The following is a 12,148-nucleotide window of genomic DNA, read 5'->3' on the forward strand; positions in this document are numbered from 1 at the left end:
GTGTGTGTGTGTGTGTGTTTTTAAAAAATCTAGTATAATGGATCTAGAGTGAGGAAAGGTTTTTAACCTGGGTGGCCAATATGGTACCTTAGGGTTGCATGAGATTTAATATTTCTTGCATAGAACTTGAAGCCATTATTAATGAAAACACCATTAAAATCATACTGATGATATGATCAAAATAAAATTATTTCCTTTGAAAGATTAAAAATAAGATGCTAATTTAGAAACAAAGAAAGGTACTCTACCTTGCCCTTATGGGCAGCTAGGTGGTACAGTGTATAGAATGCTGGGTATGGAGTCAGGAAGACTCATTTTTCTGAGTTCAAATCCGGCCTCAGATACTTCCTTGCTGTGTGACTCTGGGAAAATCACTTTGCCCTGTTTACTTCATTTTTCTCTTGTGTAAAATGAGCTGTAGAAGAAAATGGCAAACCACTCAGGTATATTTGCCAAGAAAACTCAAATGGGGTCACAAAGAGTTGGACATGTCTGAAAAACAACTGAACAACATCCAACCATCAATAGGAAAAACATCTCCATAGCAATAAAATTTATATAGGCACTTGACCAATTCTATCATGGGTAGGATAGGCATCTCCAGATAGTAAATAGTTTCTGCTGCTAGATCTTAAAGGCTTTACCCATTGGATCTTTAAGTGAGATGTCACTGCCATATGCTTTCCTTTTCATCTTGCCCTATCAATGATTTGCTTTCTTACAGATTCTTCCCAATCAACCTTTTATGCTCAGCAGCCAGCTTTACTCACATCTTGCTGTACTTGACCATCCTCTCCTCATGATGAACCCTGGGAAGCAACTATCTTAATATAAAGAAATTTAAAAGTAGTTTGTTTGAAGGAAAAAAACAAGGTTGCTAGGTACCACATCACAAAATTCAAGCTCTCTCCTTGAATTAGATCATTTCAGTCTGCAGGTTGAAAGCAGTTTGGTGTATAAGAATATTGAGTATTTCCAGGGCATCTTGATTATTTTCCGAGTTTTATTTGCATAGGTAAAACATGATAGATTTCACATAGAATTGAATACAAATACTGCAATCATATCAATTCTAATTCACTATAATAAATTAAGTAGGTATTAAATTAGGAGTGGAGAGGGAGAATCATGGCTTTTTTTTTTTTTTGCCAATAGCACTGGTAAATTCTGATATCTACCCTTGGTCAGTTTGGCTATCTTTGTTCTTTTCTTCCATTTAGGCAAGACTGTTATTGAGCCAATTATAGGAGAGTACTGTTGGTCCTTTCCTCCTACACATGCATTAAAAGAATTTTTATGGAGACGATCACCCTGTCATGGGTAGATGGATCATTTTCATTTTTCAATTATATGTGCTATAATTTAGGACTTTGGTTAATGGTTTTGCAAGACATTGATTAGAGAGATCTTTTTCTTCCCTGATTAGTAATATATATGATGTCTTCTCTGTCTTATATTTGTATCTAGTCATTGTGAATCAAAATATATGACTAGGGTGATCTGTCATATACTATATTATGTGAATTTTTCAGAAAACAAAATAATTATTTTAAAAAATCATCTTAGAAGCTTGCCATTAGTCAGTACAACAATTTGAGAAGTAAATCTTAAGTAAGTTGTGCAGCTTCAATAAATGTCAGGAGGGGAAAGGAGGGAAGGAGAGGATAGGAGTGACAATTAGGGCTGTTAATATACATTGAAAGGAAATAGTAAAATCAAAAATTAAAACAGGTTTTAGACATCCATAAAATACCTCTCTCCTCATTATACCTACACAACTGTCAGCCACTCTTCCTGTACATAAATATGTCTTACGGGGGATATACCTTTTACCAGACTTCATCAGGAATAACAGCCAACATTTACATACCACTTTACATATATTATTTCACTTGAGGCTTATCACAGTTTTCTGAGGTAGATTTTGCAGGTGGTGTTATACGCATTTTAGAGATAAAACAACTGGAGCTTAGTGAAATTAAATGACTTGTCCAGAGTCACAGTCTTCCTGATTTCTAGTCCAGCTCTTTATTCACTAGTTCTCAAAGGGTGAGTCTGTGACCCCCAGGGGTCCCTGAGCTAACTCTATAGGAGGTTCACGAGATCAAAACAGTTTTCATAATACTAAGAAATTTTAACTTCTAATAGAGTAAATATCATTAGATATAACATATAGACAAAAGATCTTGGGGGAAAGGAGTCCTCTATAAATTTTGAGAACGTAAAGGGCCTCTAAGACAAAAAGTTTGAGAACTGCTGCACTGGGCCATGCTGCCTTCTTAGTTCAAGATACCTGACTAGTATTATGGATGTTATTTCTCTAACTGAAATTCTTTTTTTTTTTTTTAAACCCTTACCTTCCATCTTGAAGTCATTACTGTGTATTGGCTCCAAGGCAGAAGAGTGGTAAGGGTAGGCAATGGGGGTTAAGTGACTTGCCCAGGGTCACACAGCTGGGAAGTGTCTGAGGCCAGATTTGAACCTAGGACCTCCCATCTCTAGGCCTGGCTCTCAATCCACTGAGCTATCCAGCTGCCCCCTCTAACTGAAATTCTTGCCTAATTTCTTTTACTTGGATCATTTTGGTTAAAAAATATTCCCCATATTCACGCATTAATTAACTGAATAAAAATTGTCCGTTTGTTTTGCTTAGAGTCTTGTATGCCTCTCTTACTCCATAACTTGCAGATTTTACAAACTAAGTTACCACAGGGCTCACTTTTCTACATGTGCAGACATCTGCAATTTCCACATGAAAGCCAAGAAACAGGTCTGACCAGGAGTCTGTTTGCAGAAAATGAGTCATGCTAAATTGTTGGGAGATAGAAGAGGCTTGTGTAAATTTTTCAGGGCTTAGCCAGTTAGGATGATTGTTTCCTACCCAAAGCTATTACAAAATAATATTATCAGGTCACAGCAGTTCTACTCACAACAGTTAAAAAAAGAAAAAGCAAGAATTCTTTCCTTGGGTTAAAGCTAGTACTGTTGCCTCAACTACAACAGGGATTTTTTTTTATTGTGGTCATTATAAAGCCAGAGGAAATAACGCAATCAGCAACTAAGTTCTATCCAGCCTTCCTTCTGTTTCCTCTCTCTTCCTCTCCTTTCTCTTCTCTGCCCTCCTCTATTTTCCCCTGCCCAAATTCCCTCTGTTCACAATTTTATTCATTCTCGTAGCTTTAGCTGTCACTTCCTTGTAGATTATTCCCAGATCTATATTTCCAACCCCCCAACTCTCTCTTGAATTACCTGACTCACATTTTCAAACATCTTTTGTCTATCTTGTCTTGGATCATAGGATTAGATAGAGAGATAAAACATTTTTAAAGTGTTTATTTTGTGCCAGAGAGTGTGCTAAGCATTGGGAATGTAAATAGAAACAAAAAAGAAAAAAGTGGTCTTTGCACTCAGTGAGCTTACGTTCCAAAGGGAAAAAACAACGTATATAATGAGGTTGGCATTGAGGTAGGGAAGATGGCTCAGAGGAAGAAAAACTGGAAAATCAGGTGTAGGCAAAAGAGTAATAAGTAATATAGCCTGGATGCTTCCTAAAAAGGTGGTCTTAGAAACGCCTTAGAAAATGTTAGTATATAGAGAAATGGGTTGAAATACAAGTGAGAAGTTGGTTTTGCAGAAGTTGGTCTGACTGCATGCCAGGAACCTGATATAGAGGATTCTGGAATCAGGAGAGAAGATTTGAAGGGACACCAACCAACTGCAGGGGCTTTTGCTTCTTGGTCCCATAGCTGTCAGGAGTGAAGGTAGCTGAGCTCTGCTGTTCCTGCTGTTATCCATCTACAGTGAGGTTGAAGGGAAACTTTTAGACCTTCTGGGAAGGACTTTTCCTCATTTTAAGATATATATCTAAGAAGATTCTTATCAAGCCTGATCTAATCCAGATTCAGTGTTGGTGTTAAGGCTGAGGCCAAGCTCAGGGCCTGGCCCAGCTGGGCTGAACTCAGTCATCAAAAGTTCATCCCTTGTCATCTTAAAGATTGTCCCATCCTGTGAAACCATCAAGAATTAATTAGAATCAGGCATAGACAGCGAGGGCTTGGGGATCTTAGCAGTGACGGGAAAGGGCTTAGGGAGCATCAAGAAAAACTTAGAGGAGTAGGAAGTCAGTTCTTAGATTTAGGGAAACCCTGTTCCTTATTCCTCCCTTCCTAACTCCTTTGGTTTTATTATAAATAAATCCATTTACCTGTTTAACAACACTGTGTTGAGGCCCAAATGTGCCCTGGTCCCAGTAGGTAAGGCCAACAGCCTTAATTTACTGACAGACACTGAAGGATCTCTTATACTATAGTTAAAGTAAAATTAATGTTAAATTAAAGTAAATTAATGTTAAAGTTAACATTAACTATGTATATGTTAATGTTAACATTAACATTAATTTAATTTTAAATTAATTTAAATTTAAATTAATAAAATAAAAATTAAATAACAATATTAATAAATTTATATATATATAGTTAACTATAGTTATAGTTATCTATGACTATAGTCATATACAGGGTGATATGGTGCTTGAATAAGATGGGCCTGATGTAGATGGCCCAAGATCCCTAGATGGTAAAATGGATCTAAGCTGAGTGAGGAGAGGAATGCCTGAATGGCCACCAAGGTGTGCTGGTAACCACCAGGGCTTATAAATGTTCAGCTCAGCTAAGCACTCACAAAAAGTGCCCAAGCCAAAGTGGTTAAGTGAGAAGCTGTCTATTGCTCCAGACAGCTCCTCTGGTTACTTGGCTTGGGGTTGGGTTAAAGGATAAAGTTTGTAATAAGGATATTTATTGGTATTGAGTTGGATAATGCCGAAGGACTGCGATTTAGATAAGATCCTCTTTCCCCTTTGGATGTGATTATTCACTTGCTCTTTGAATGATACCAGTTTTCTCTTAAAATATGTTTCAAAAGTTTAATGCTAATCAGCTAAAGGGGTAGGAACCAGGATAAGGAAAGTAGTGTTGGGGATGGCTTTGCTAAATCTGTGGAAGCTACAATAGGCTAATTAAGCAGTAACAGGTTGGCAGCTGGCCGGAGAGGCTTCTCTCCCTCACAGACCCTGGCCAGACCCAGCCGTGGTCTAGACCAGATGAAAGGAAGGGATTGTGATATTCTTCTTGATAGCAGGTGCTGATGTTTATCTCTCAGCCTTATTCAGCAATAGATGAATTGATAGTTTGAGGCAATCAGGTACAGATGCTGGCTATGCAGGTCTATAGGGCTTACCCACCCTCACCACCCAGGACCCTTCTCAAAAATGAGACCCTGAAGGGTCCAGCCCTTGGCTTTTATAGTGGTGGTAGCAACTGTCTTTTGCCCTTGGCTCATGCCCATCTGGGTAAATTCTAAATTCTATAACTGACGATCTGTCACTCAAGTTGGTCTCCATCTTCTTCCCAGAGATGGCCTGTTACGTTGTCTGTACCTGACTCTAATTAATCCTCCTTGATGGTTTCACAGGATGGGACAATCTTTAAGATGACATGGGATGAACTCTTGATGACTGAGTTCAACCCAGCAGGGCCAGGCCCTGAGCTTGGCCTCAGCCTTAACACCAACACTGAATCTGGATTAGATCAGACTTGTTGTGATAAGAATCTTCTTAGATATATATCTTAAAATGAGGAAAGGTCCTTCCCAGAAGGTCTAAAAGTTTCCCTTCAAACTCACTATAGATTTATAACAGCAGGAACAGCAAAGCTCAGGTACCTTCACTCCTGTCATCTATAGGACCAAGAAGCAAAAGCCCCTGCAGTTGGTTGGTGTCCCTTCAAATCTTCTCTCCTGATTCCAGAATCCTCTATCATCAAGTTCCTAGCATGCAGCCAGACCAACTTCTGCAAAACCAACTTCTCACTTATATTTCAACCCATTTCTCTCTCTTTCCTTTCTGGACTAACAAAACTCACCAATCAGAGAAATGAATATGGCCTGGATACTTGTGATGAAGTAGTTGTCATAATAAGGAATTCTTGAATTACCTGACATATTTTCAAAAGCCTTTTTTCTGTCTTGTCTTGGATCATAGGATTAGACAGACAGATAAAACATTTTAAAAGTAATTACTTTGTGCCAGACATTAATTTACATTGGGAATGTAAATAGAAGCAAAAATAAATAGTTCTCAGGAGAGGGAACTTTAGAGGATAAAGCTGGAAGGAACCTCGGAAGCCATCTAGGAAAGTGCTTTGACTTCATTTTATAGATGAAGAAACTGAGGCTCAGGGAGATGAAAGGATTTGCTCAGTGTCACATCTGTACTACGTGTCAGGGGCAGGATTTGAACAGAACTTCTAACCTTTTCTCAATGCATTTTTCTAGCAGCATCTCAAATTCACTCTGTCCAAAACAGAATTTATCACATTTCCTCTGATGTCACCTCCTTTTGATTTCTATCAGTGCACATTCCTCAATCACAGTTTTTGAAAGCTCAGTGATATCTTTGACTCCTCCCTCTCACTAATCTCCCACATCAGATAAACTTCTAAGTCTTATTGGTTTTACTTTTGTAATAGCTCTTAAATATGTATCCTTTTTTTTTCTATTCATAGTGTCACCACTGTAATGTAGACTTGTATTACCATCTGCCTAGGCTACTGCTGGGGTAGCTAGCTGTGGCAATGGATAGAGTACCTTGCCTAGAGTCAGGAAGACTCTTCTTCCTGAGTTTCAATCTGGTTTCAGAGACTTCCTCATTGTATGACCATGGTCAAATCACTTAACCCTGTTTGCCTCAGTTTCTTCAACTGTAAAATGAGTTAGAGACATAAATGGCAAACCATTCCAAGTCTTTGCCACAGAAACTCCAAATGGGGAAATGAAGAATAGGACACAACTGACCAACAGACCACTCCAACAACTGCATCACTAATCTCCCTGTCTCCAATCCCTCTCTACTCCAATTTGTCTTTTTTTTTTTTTAAACCCTTGTACTTCGGTGTATTGTCTCATAGGTGGAAGATTGGCAAGGGTGGGCAATGGGGGTCAAGTGACTTGCCCAGGGTCACACAGCTGGGAAGTGGGCCAATTTGTCTTTTATATCACTTCCATATTAATTTTCTATATGAACAGGTTTCATTATATGACTCCTTTGCTTAAAATTTTTCAATGACTCCAAATCATTTGTTTGACAAAGTCCAAATTTCTTAGCCTTTAAGATTTTTTAAAACCTCTTTTTGGTAGCAAAAAACTGGAAAACGAGGATATGCCCTTCAATTAGGGACTGGCTGAAAAAATTATGGTATATGCTGGTGATGGAATACTATTGTATTCAAAGGAATAATAAACTGGAGGAATTCCATGTGGACTGGAAAGACCTCCAGGAATTGATACAGAGCGAAAGGAGCAGAGCCAGAAGAACATTGTACACAGAGACTGATACACTGTGGTAAAATCGAATGTAATGGACTCATGTACTAGCAGCAATGCAATGATCCAGGACAATTCTGAGGGACTTATGAGAAAGAACGCTACCCACATTCAGAGGAAGAATTGTGGGAGTAGAAACACAGAAGAAAAGCAACTGCTTGAACACAGGGGTGGATGTGGACATGATTGGGGTTGTAGACTCAAAAGGACCACACCAATGCAACTATCAATAATATGTAAATAAGTCTTGATTGATGACATATGTTAAAACCAGTGGAAATGTGCGTCAGCTATGGGGGGAGTTTTTTGGGGGGGTGAAGGGGAAAGTAAGAACATGAATCATGTAACCATGGAAAATTTTTCTAAGAATAAATAAATAAATAAAACCTGCTTCTAGTCAAAATGAATTATTCACTGCCCTTTCCCTACTATTCTCCCGACTTCATACCTTTGATCACATCATTCACTGTTTTGGAAATGGCTTTGATTGCCCCATCTCTGCCTTTTGAAACTCTACCCTTACTTTTAAGGACCAGCTCAAATGCGATCTATTGCATAAAGCTTTTTGACTGATCAGGGTGATCTTTCTTTGCTCATCTTTGTAATTCCTTTATGTGTTTGTCAAAACCTGTACTTGAGTTATGGTATATTTAGTATAGTATAATACAGGCGTGTGTATACACACACACACACACACACACACACACACATATATATATATAGTTCCTGGGGGTAATATATATATATATATATATAAAATACCTATGGGTCCCTCCTCCTCCCCCACAGGATGGGTTCTTCAGATGAAGCTGCCCCAAGTTCAAGGTTCTTTGCAGGTCTGCATCCTCTCCAAAACCATGAACCCCCATCAATGTGTTCATCTTTATAACCATCACAAGGACCGAATTAATTTAAAACAAAGGCATTCTTAAGTGCGCGTTGGCCATGGGTGGGGGGAGAGTGGGGAGTGAAGAGGAAAGTAGGGGCATGAAGCATGTAAACATGTTAAAAATGAATATTAAAAAATGTTTAAAAAAACAAAAAAAAACAAAGGCATTCTTTACTATAATAGAGAAAGTAATATCTCTCCTCCATAATTCCAAGGCATATTGTTCCATAAACATATACATCATCAGTGGGAAAAGTGGGTGCATATAGGAAGCAATCATGGAGAGGCACACATGTAGGGAACATTTATGGCCAAAGTTCATTCATGGAGGGTCAACTCATGGCTCTAAAAAAAACCAGTCCTAAATGATCTCCTCAAAGCTTCTAGCACATGTTTCATGTTTAATAAGAGTTGCTGAGTAAGTGAATAAATGAATTTCTTCTGATTCTCAAAAATTTTTAAGTTTCTCAAGCCATATATATATGTTAAATATATAGCATAAATTTGTACTATAGCATAAATATATAGCAAATGTAGCATATATATTATGTATATGTACCATACCATACCATACCATACCATACCATACCATACCATACTATACTATACTATACTATACTATACTATACTATACTATACTATACTATACTATACTATACTATACGGATAGTAAAGATGTTATTCTGGAAAGGTTTTCTGTTCCCAAATGGGCATGTTACTTGCGCCATCTAGAGCAAAGGTATCTAAACTTTTCTAGTCTGAGCACTATGGAGGAAAAGACCATTTGGATCATTTGTCCCAATTTTCACCATGAATAAAACTGCTACTTGAATTAATGAATGAATAGTACTGCCTTTGAGGAGATACTAGTGAGGCAATGTCTAGATTTTATTACATATCATCAACAAATGATTAAATCTATGCCAGAAATAAAATTGTCAGTCATATTATAAACATTCCTGGACTATACTTTGAAAAGTGCTCTTTTAGACTAAGAAGAAAGTCAGGTTTTGTTATACAAGAAGTTGCTTGCCATCTGGATATTTGAGGTAAAAACATTATTTGATTGAATTATCTAACTTTTCCCCCTCAATTTCCCACCTGTTTTAGTAGAACATAGTTCATCCTCCAAAAGTACTGTTGAGAAGTAAAAAGTGGAAAACTTTTTTCTTTTCTTTTCTTTCCTTTTTTTTTTTTTTTAAAGAAGATTGAAAGGCTTTTGGTTAGATGGACTGGTAAAGGCAGAGAATCAGGATGAATGGTTTCTACTCCTAAAACAAACACAGAAGGCTGATATTTCCCCCAATATCTTACGTTTTTCTATACCTGAGGTGCCTTTCATGAAAAGCCCCATAGAAAATCAAGGTCTGGGAAGCACTGGTTAATCTCCCTCAGTTTAAAACTTTATGGGAATGGTTTGACATTCTAATAGATTTATGGTTCACTTGGAGAGAAAAGCTCTTCTTGTTAAGTCACATCCTGAGAGTTAGCAGTTATTTGACCCTTAAATCTAGCTAAACTAGATTTTAGTAAAATTGAAAGTAACAATATTTGCCATAAACCTCTTTACACCTGTAAGTTGCAGAGATGCAGAGAACATGCTGATCTGCACTGGTAGTTATTTCTTTGTCTGGGCTCACTATTGCTAAAATGAGAGAGAAAGAGAGAGACACAGAGAGAGAGAGAGAGAGAGAGAGAGAAGCAAAGAGAAAGAGAGAGGGAGGAAGGAAGGAAGAAAGAAAAGAACTATAGCATCATAGAGAGTATATAAGTTCATGATTAGATTAAAAAATAGAAATATTCTTAATATTCATCCTGATTTGTTTAATCTAATTCTGTGATTCTTAATTTGGGATCCACAAGTCCATAGAATCCATGAAATCCATGGATGGATTTCAAAAAGTTCATGAACTTGGATGGGAAAAAAATTTATCTTTATTTTCACTCAACTTTAACTGAAATTGAGTATTTTATTCAATTATGAATTTTTAAAAATAAAAAACATTATTCAGAAAAAGGGTCTGTAGGCTTCAGCAGACTGCCAATGGGGTCCTGGGCACAAAAAGATTAAGAATCCTCGATCAAATTCAAATCCTAGGCTTCTGGTCAGTATTAAAGTTTTTACCTGAGGCCTTAATACTTTGATGATATTTGTCAGTTTCCTGGAGGAAACAAGTTCCTTCTTGGAATCAGTAGGAGGAAACTTAGCCTTAGCCTCAGGGCTTTTGCCTTTCAGAACATTCTAAACATGCTCCATCACTGCTTTCTAACCCAAGGCAAAGAGTCTCCGGGACTTTTTGGTTTGGAAGGATTCTCGGAATGGAGTGTTTGGAACTTTTGCTGTTACCAAGCCACCATCTTGGTTCTGGTCCAACTGACTCTTGTCCTGGACTTTTTGGAACCTTTAGCCTACTTGGGTGCTTAGATTCAGAGAGTTTTGGATTGGGGTAACCCAGGTTTTAAAGAAAGACTCTTTCATTACAGTCTCACGTTACCTATTGGACATTCTGAGTTGGATGTCCTGGAAACATTTCAATATAGAACTATTCCTAGCCTCATCCTTCTACTGATTTTCTCATTTTTTTAAAAACCCTTACCTTCCGTCTTGGAATCAATACTGTGTATTGGCTCCAAAGTAGAAGAGTGGTAAGGATAGGCAATGGGGGTCAAGTGACTTGCCCAGGGTCACATAGCTAGGAAGTGTCTGAGGTCAGATTTGAACCTAGGACCTCCCATCTCTAGGCCTGGCTCTCAATCCACTGAGCTACCCAGCTGCCTCCTCTCATTTCTTTTGAGGGCACCATTTCTGTAATCTCCCAGCTTCTAACCCAGGTATTATCTTCAATTCCTCACTCTTATGCACCTGCCATATCTCTCACATTTGTCAGCTCACTGTTCACTTAGCAATCATCATTGGGTTTTTTAACATTCATTTTTTATTTTGAATTCCAGATTCTCCCTCTCCCTTCCATCCCTCCCCTGCCTATTGAGCAGTTTGAGAGCCAATATATAAGTGACTCCATGCGAAACATATTTCCATATTAGCCATATTGTCGGGAAAAAAAACCCACCCAAAATAAAGAAAGTGAAAATAAATGTGCTTCAATTTGTACTTAGAATTTATCAGTTCTCTCTCTTGAGATATCATTTTCCATCATGAACCCTTTGGAATTGTCATGGATCATTGAATTGATCAGAATAGTTGTCTTTAACAGTTAGTCATGGTTATAATATTGCTGTTACCATATGCAATGTTCTAGTTCTGCTCACTTCATTTTGAATCAGTTCATATAAATCCTCCCAGGTATTTATGAACTCCTACTCCTTGTCATTTCTTATGGCACAATAATATTCCATCACAATTATATGGCATAACTTGTTCAGCTATTCTCCAGCTGATAGGTATCCCCTCAATTTCCAGTTCTTTGCTATAACAAAAAAAATAGCTGCTGTAAACATTTGTGTATATTTGGATCCTTTTCCTTTTTTAAAAATCTCTTTGGGATACAGACTTATCAGCAGCTTTATTGGGTCAGAGTATGGATGGTTTTATAGCCATTTGAGCATAGGTCCGAATTGTTCTCCAGAATTGTTGGACCAGTTCAAAACTCCACCAACAATGCATGAGGTCAGCATTTATCATTTTCCTTTCCTGTCATGTTAACTAGTCTAATAAGTGTGAAGTAATAACATAGCTATCATCTTAAGACAGTCTCTCATTATCACACACCTTTATTAGTGCAGTGGTCTCCTGACCAGCCTCCCAGCCTCATCTCCCCTCTCCAGTTCATCCAAACTACCAAAGGGATTTTCCTAAAGCACAGGTCTTACCATATTGCTTCACTCCAGTGGTTTCTCTACTGAATTGTTAATTACTATGAA

The sequence above is a fragment of the Gracilinanus agilis genome, chromosome 6, assembly GCF_016433145.1.
Source record: "Gracilinanus agilis isolate LMUSP501 chromosome 6, AgileGrace, whole genome shotgun sequence".
NCBI lineage: Eukaryota > Metazoa > Chordata > Mammalia > Didelphimorphia > Didelphidae > Gracilinanus > Gracilinanus agilis.